Raw genomic sequence first — 8107 nt, 5'->3', positions numbered from 1 at the left:
AAGCACGGGTTTTTCCCTTTCCGAAAGGGGCATGTCCATGCCTCCCGCGAAATCCCAACGTGCCTCTTGCGGAAGAAAAAAAACAGAAAACACGTTTTTTTCTCTTTTCCGAGAGGCATGGCCGTGACTCTCGTGGAAGGAAAAAACAGGAAACACATTTTTTCGTTTTCGAGAGGCACGGCCGTGACTCTCGCGAAAGCACAACCGCGCCTCTCGCGGAAGCAAAATCGTGCCTCTCACGGAAGGAAAAAAAAAAGAAGACACGTTTTTTCCGTTTCCGAGAGGCATGACCGTGACTCTCGCGAAAGCATAACCGTGTCTCTCGCAGAAGGAAAAAACTGAAAACACGTTTTTTTTTTGTTTCTGAGAGACACGCCCATGACTCTGACGAAAGCGAAACCGTGCCTCTCACGAAAGCAAAACCTTGACTCTCGTGAAAGGGAAAAATAAACTCATTTTTGTGCAAAACCAATTGTTTTGAGAAAAAGTTGTCCAAAAGCTAAAGAAGATCTGTGAAAAACTGAAACGTTAAAAAACCCGTTTAAAAAGCCGAAAATACATGTGAATTTTTTTTAAAAAAAACGTCCAAAACGCGATACGTGACGAATAACTGAAAGCATACCAAATGATGATGATCGTTCTGATCTATTAATGACCCGAAGGAGTGCTCATCAACTAGTTGCTTCCGAAAAAGAAAAGCCGGTCGCGGTTGCCTTCTATGCGCCCCGTTGCGATCTAGCAGTAGCACCGTTCTATCCGCATACTAGTAGCGTAGGCGACCGCGTGAGAGACCAAGAACAAGGGCGACAGGCGATGGAGCGGGGGCCGGTGGATGTGTAGGCCTGCGCCGAGGAAAAGGCAGACGTGGGGAAAGGAGGCACAAAAGTGTGGCTGGCAGCCGCCCCTTTTGGGTCCGCTTTCCGCCAGATTCGCACCCCCGCGCGCTGACGTCGGCGGACTGCCCTCCCAGCCACGAGTTTTCGTGGCTGACGAGCCGCCTCGCTGCTGACATGGACGCCAGCTGTCCCCCGGCCGGGCGCCTCCCTGTCTCCATCTCGTGTGCTACTTCGCACCCAGATCGGCATGCACCACCGGGTCCTCGTCCAAACAGATAATTGCGCACACACCCCTATCGTTGCACTCGAGAACGTTAAACCGGCAACTGCAGATCAATTAACTACTATCTCCATTTAGGTGAATAAGTCATTCACATAGTTCTAGGTCATCGATTTAAGAAATTAAATATGTGTTATATATCATAAAAAATATATCATTAGATTTCTATACGGATGTAGTTTCTAGATATTTTTTTATCACATATAATACATATTTAAATAGTTAAATCATCGATCTAAAACTACACGAATGACTTATTCACCGATACGGATGTAGTACTTCTTTTTCTATAGTTTTTTCTAGAAAAGGAGGTACTGCATCAATCGATGCATACAACCATCTTTACTAATTATTACTTCCTTCGTCCCATAATGTAAGATGTTTAATGTAAGACTTTTTTTAGTCTAGTGTAGTGTTAGAAAACGTCTTACATTATGAGACGGAGAACGTATTCAACAAAGGTTTGACAAGAACATAAATCAAACCACCTGAAGCCATCACTCACACCTACAAACTCAATAACGTGGAGTGCTCTTACTCAACCGGTGTCGTCGCCGATCCATCCACATAACGTATCAGAACCAAGAGCCGGTGCAGCAGACCTAAAGCGTACATCACATGCACACGTTTTAGAAGCCACCATCATCATCGAACCGCTGATACATCTTTAGGATAGAGATTCGCATTATCTTTGCCAATCCGTCCATCCGTCCACGCCACCACGGCGCTCAATGCTGCCACCGCCGCGAAGACTCTGGAAAATCTGTCGTGCGTAGCACCTACCTGTTGGGGAACGTAGCATGCAATTTTAAAAAAATTCCTATAATCACGCAAGATCTATCTAGGAGATGCATAGCGACGATAGAGGAAGGGTGTGTCCACGCACCCTTGTAAACCGAAAGCGGAAGCGTTAGCTTAACGCGGTTGATGTAGTTGAACGTCTTCGTGATCCATTCGGTCAAGCACCGAACGTATGACACCTCCGAGTTCTGCATATGTTCAGCTCGATGATGTCCCTCGAACTCTTGATCTAGCAAAGTGTCGAGGAAGAGTTTCGTCAGCACGACGACGTGGTGATGGTGATGGTGATGTGATCTGCGCAGGGCTTCGCCTAAGCAATACGACAATATGACCGGAGGAGTAAACTGTGGAGGGGGGCACCGCACACGGCTAAGAGAACAATTCATGTGCTTTGGGGTGCCCCTCTGCCCCCGTATATAAAGGAGAGGGGAGGAGGCCGGCCCTATGGGCGCGCCAAGTGGGTGGCGGAACCGACTTGGACTCCTAGTCCTAGTCGCCCCATTCCTTCTTTCGGAGGGGAAAAGGGGAAAGGAGAGGGAGAGGGAGAAGCAAAGGGGGGCCGTGCCCCCCTCCCTTGTCAAATTCGGACTGCCCATGGGGGGGGCGCCACCCCTTGTGGGTTGCACTCTCTCTCCCCTATGGCCCATGTTGGCCCATTACTTTCCCTGGGGGTTTCGGTAACCCCTCGGTACTCCGATAAATATCCCAAACACTTCAAAACCATTTCGGTGTCCGAATACTATCATAGAATATATTAGTCTTTACCTATCGACTATTTCAAGACTCCTCCATCATGTCTGTGATCTCATCCGAGACTCCGAACAATCTCCGGTCACCAAAACACATAACTCATAATACAAATCGTCATCGAATGTTAAGCGTGCGGACCCTACGGGTTCGAGAACTATGTAGACATGACCGAGACACATCTCCGATCAATAACCAACAACGGAACCTGGATGCTCATATTGGTTCCTACATATTTTACGAAGATCTTTATTGGTCAAACCGCAATGACAACATACGTCATTCCCTTTGTCATCGGTATGTTACTTGCCCGAGATTCGATCGTCGGTATCCTCATACATAGTTCATTCTCGTTACCGTCAAGTCTCTTTACTCGCTCCATAATGCATCATCCCGTAATTAACTCATTAGTCACATTGCTTGCAAGGCTTATCATGATGTGCATTACCCAGAGGGCCCAGAGATACCTCCCCGATACTCGGAGTGACAAATCCTAATCTCGGTCTATGCCAACCCAATAAACATCTTGTGAGACACCTATAGAGCATCTTTACAATCACCCAGTTACATTGTGACCTTTGATAGCACACAAGGTGTTCCTTCGGTATTCGGGAGTTGCATAATCTCATAGTCAAAGGAATATGTATAAGTCATGAAGAAAGGAATAGCAAGAAAACTTAACGATCATTATGCTAAGCTAATGGACGGGTCTTGTCCATCACATCATTCTCCTAATGATGTGATCCCGTTCATCAAATGACAGCACATGTCTATGGTCAGGAAACTTAACCATCTTTGATTAACGAGCTAGTCAAGTAGAGGCATACTAGGCACACTTTGTTTTGTCTATGTATTCACACATGTATCGAGTTTCCGGTTAATACAAATTCTAGCATGAATAGTAAACATTTATCATGATATAAGGAAATATAAATAACAACTTTATTATTTCCTCTAGGGAATATTTCCTTCAGTCTCCCACTTGCACTAGAGTCAATAATCTAGATTATATTGTAATGATTCTAACACCCATGGAGTCTTGGTGTTGATCATGTTTTGCTCGTGGAAGAGGCTTAGTCAACGGTTCTGCAACATTCAGATCCGTATGTATTTTGCAAATCTCTATGTCTCCCTCCTTGATTTGATCGCAGATGGAGTTGAAGCATCTCTTGATGTGTTTGGTTCTCTTGTGAAATCTGGATTCCTTCGCTAAGGCAATTTCTCTAGTATTGTCACAAAAGATTTTCATTGGACCTGATGCACTAGGTATTACACCTAGATCGAATATGAACTCCTTCATCCAGACTCCTTCATTTGCTGCTTCCAAAGCAGCTATGTACTCCGCTTCACACGTAGATCCTGCCATGACCCTCTGCTTGGAACTGCACCAACTGACAGCTCCACCATTCAATATAAATACGTATCTGGTTTGCGACTTAGAGTCATCCGGATCAATGTCAAAGCTAGCATCGATGTAACCATTTACGACAAGCTCTTTGTCACCTCCATAAATGAGAAACATATCCTTAGTCCTTTTCAAGTATTTCAGGATGTTCTTGACCGCTGTCCAGTGATCCACTCCTGGATTACTTTGGTACCTCCCTGCTAAACTTATAGCAAGGCACACATCATGTTTGGTACACAACATTGCATACATGATAGAACCTATGGCTGAGGCATATGGAACGACTTTCATTTTCTCTCTATCTTATGTAGTGGTCGGGCATTGAGTCTGACTCAACTTCACACCTTGTAACACGGGCAAGAACCCTTTATTTCACTGATCCATTTTGAACTTCAAAACTTTATCAAGGTATGTGCTTTGTGGAAGTCCAATTAAGCATCTTGATCTATCTATATAGATCTTGATGCCCAAAATATAAGCAGCTTCACCGAGGTCTTTCATTGAAAAATTCTTATTCAAGTATCCTTTTATGCTATCCAGAAATTCTATGTCATTTCCAATCAACAATATGTCATCCACATGTAATATTAGAAATGCTACAGAGCTCCCATTCACTTTCTTGTAAATATAGGCTTCTCCAAAATTCTGTATAAAATATGCTTTGATCATACTATCAAAGCGTATATTCCAACTCCGAGAGGGTTGCACCAGTCCATAAATGGATCGCTGGAGTTTGCACACTTTGTTAGCACCTTTAGAATAGACAAACCCTTCTGGTTGCATCATACACAACTCTTCTTTAAGAAATCCATTAAGGAATGCAATTTTGACATCCATTTGCCAAATTTCATAATCATAAAATGCGGCAATTACTAACATGATTCGGACAGACCTAAGCATCGCTACAGGTGAGAAGGTCTCATCGTAGTCAACTCCTTGAACTTGTCGAAAACCTTCCGCAACAAGTCGAGCTTTGTAGACAGTAACATTACTATCAACGTCAGTCTTCTTCTTGAATATCCATTTATTTTCCATGGCTTGCCGATCATCGGGCTAGTCAACCAAAGTCCATACTTTGTTCTCATACATGGATCCCATCTCAAATTTCATGGCCTCAAGCCATTTCACGGAATCTAGGCTCATCATCACTTCCTCATAGTTCGTAGGTTCGTCATGGTCTAGTAACATGACTTCCAGAACAGGATTACCGTACCACTCTGGTGTGGAACGTACTTTGGTTGACCTACGAGGTTTGGTAGTAACTTGATCTGAAGTTTCATGATCATCATCATTAACTTCCTCACTAATTGGTGTAGGCATCACTGGAATTGATTTCTGTGATGAACTACTTTCCAACTCGAGAGAAGGTACAACTACCTCATCAAGTTTTACTTTCCTCCCACTCACTTCTTTCGAGAGAAACTCCTTCTCTAGAAAGGATCCATTCTGTAACATCTCAAATTTTCAATTTGGAATGTTATACATTAGGACATCATGCATATCATATTTTATTTTGCTTTTGATTTTGATCCTAGAAAATCCTAAGCAACTCAAGGACCCACGGAGAGAGTTGGGGATTTCGTTATTTACATATTTGAGTTTTCTCAAATTTTGTAAACAGGATCATTTGATTTTATTTATTTTATCATCAATTATTTCTATTACAAAAATATGAGAGAGGGAATAAAATGACTTTCCCAAAATATAGAAATATTGAGGATTTAATAAAAAAATCAAATAAGATTTATTTCAGAGTTTTTCGGTATTTTATTTGAATTTAGGAAAATGCGCGTTTTTCAAAGTTGTAGTTTGGGCCCAGGTAAATGTTCAATTTATCGGGCTTGATTTTAGGAACCCGGCAAAATTTATTTCGTGATTTTTGGACCGTTTAGTATTTCTTTTATTTTTCTTCCGAGGGGATTTATTAAAAAAACGCGGAACCGACTTCGGGCTGTACTCGGCCTGGACTCCGCCGGCCGAGCCTTTATAAGGCGCCGCCCCGGCCCGAGGAGAGCCCAGCCGCCAGCGCCCGACCTAACCCTAGCTAGCCGCCGCCGCCCCAGCCGCCGCCGCCGCCGTCCGCCGCCGACTCGCCGGAGTGCGCGCCGCCCGAGGTTCGCCGCCGACTCGCCGGAGTGCGCGCCACCCGAGGTTCGCCGCCGCCTTGTTTTCCGTGCTGTTTAAAAAATAAATTCTGTTCGTCATTTTTCTTTTTCGTCGGATTTTCCGCGGTTATTTTCTGATCGCGATTTCTGATCCGATTTTCGTTTTAGTTTAACTTTTTGCTCGTTTATTGGAATCAGGCGATTCAAGCGCCTGGAGTTTCGTCTCGAAACCCTCTTTCCGAATAATCAACTTAAACAAGTTTTTCTACTGTAAAATTTGCCCTAGATCCAGATTACTAGAACGAAGTTGTTTTCTTTCGCCGTTTGATTTCTTTTGCTTCGTTCGATTTGATTTTTTTGCCAACCGGAGTTCTTAAGTTGAACTTTCTGGTTAGATCTCTTATTTGAGTTTTACCTGTGCATTAGATGAGTACTTATTGTATGCTTGTTTGATTGTCTGCGATAGAATACCCGGAGTGCGCCGCCTGTTACTTTGAATCTCTAGGTTTCGCGGATCATCAGCAAGGCAAGTAACACTTTGATCATACCTTTTTCTACAACCCAGTTTTATTGCATTAGATCAATCCTCACACATTGCATGATTAGGATCTAATTAAATTGTGGGATGGGAAGTAGATGAGGTAGTACCTATTACCTGTTTTCTTATCAAACCTTTGGGAGTTACTTCTACGTTTGCCTATTATGTCATGCTATGCTAGTAGACGTGGATTGGGTGAGTGATATCCATGACAGATGTGAGATTTATAATTAAGGGTTTATCTAAGGTGGCAACCTAACACACATCTGGGTGGATTGAGGCACCTGGGGTTACCAGGACTTGCCTGTTTTTCTTTGGACCGCCACCCAGGCTCAAAGGGATCATGAGATTATTCATACTAGAAACTTCTGTGTGCAGCCACAAGCCATTATGGGCTCTCGCATAGTTGACTAAGTTGTGCGAACTCTTACAGTGGTAGACTAGCAGATGTAGGGGAAAGTAGGTGTACCGGTCTACCCGTCGTAAGGTGCTAGCGCTTCTGAAAGACTGTGTCTCAGTCATCCGTCTTCTCAAACACCTGTAGTGCGAGAAACCAAACGGAGGCGATCGAGTCTTATGGGGAAAAGTGCGCAAACCTCTGCAGAGTGTATAAACTAATCATGGTTAGCAGTGTCCCCGGTTATGGACATCTTGAGTATCTAGTACCTGGATTATCATGTGAATCTCAACATGTTACTCTAAATTAATTTTGATGGGTTTTAATGATGTTACTTAATTGGGATTGAGGATGCTGTCAACCATTCTCAATGTTTCAAAACCACCATGATAGTAATTAAATTTATTCCTTTGAAGTAGGGAAAATTGGCTTTACGCAAAAACTGTAACCATAGAGCTTTCCACCAGCCAAATATGCATATAGTATAGTTGTTGCATTCCATTAGTCTCTATGTGTTATCTTGCCAGCATATTCCATGTGCTGACCCGTTTTCGGGCTGCAACGTTAATGTTGCAGACTTTTCAGACGACGATTAAGGAGTTTTTAGGTCGTGGTTCTATACTCAGTGATGCCGTTGGAGTTGATGGACTCACTTATCTTCCAAGCCTTCCGTTGTTATCGTTATTAGATGGCCTTAAGCCATATTTATTGTAATAAGTTCTCTCTTGAGACACTCGATGTAATAAGTGTGTGATTGCTACTCTGCTATAAATCCTCCGAGTACTGTGTGGTGTCAGCATTACTGATCCAGGGATGACACCGGAGCACAGAGATCAGACTGTTTGAGGTCTGGTCGCTACACATTCTTAGCAACAAATATCTTGCCTTCGGATCTGTAATAGAAAGTGTACCCAACAGTTTCTTTTGGGTATCCTATGAAGACGCACTTCTCCGATTTAGGTTCGAGCTTATCAGGCTGAAGCTTTTTCACATAAGCA

This window comes from Triticum aestivum, chromosome 3A (assembly GCF_018294505.1).
Source record: "Triticum aestivum cultivar Chinese Spring chromosome 3A, IWGSC CS RefSeq v2.1, whole genome shotgun sequence".
Classification (NCBI taxonomy): Eukaryota; Viridiplantae; Streptophyta; class Magnoliopsida; order Poales; family Poaceae; genus Triticum; species Triticum aestivum.
This window is presented reverse-complemented; position numbering follows the sequence as displayed.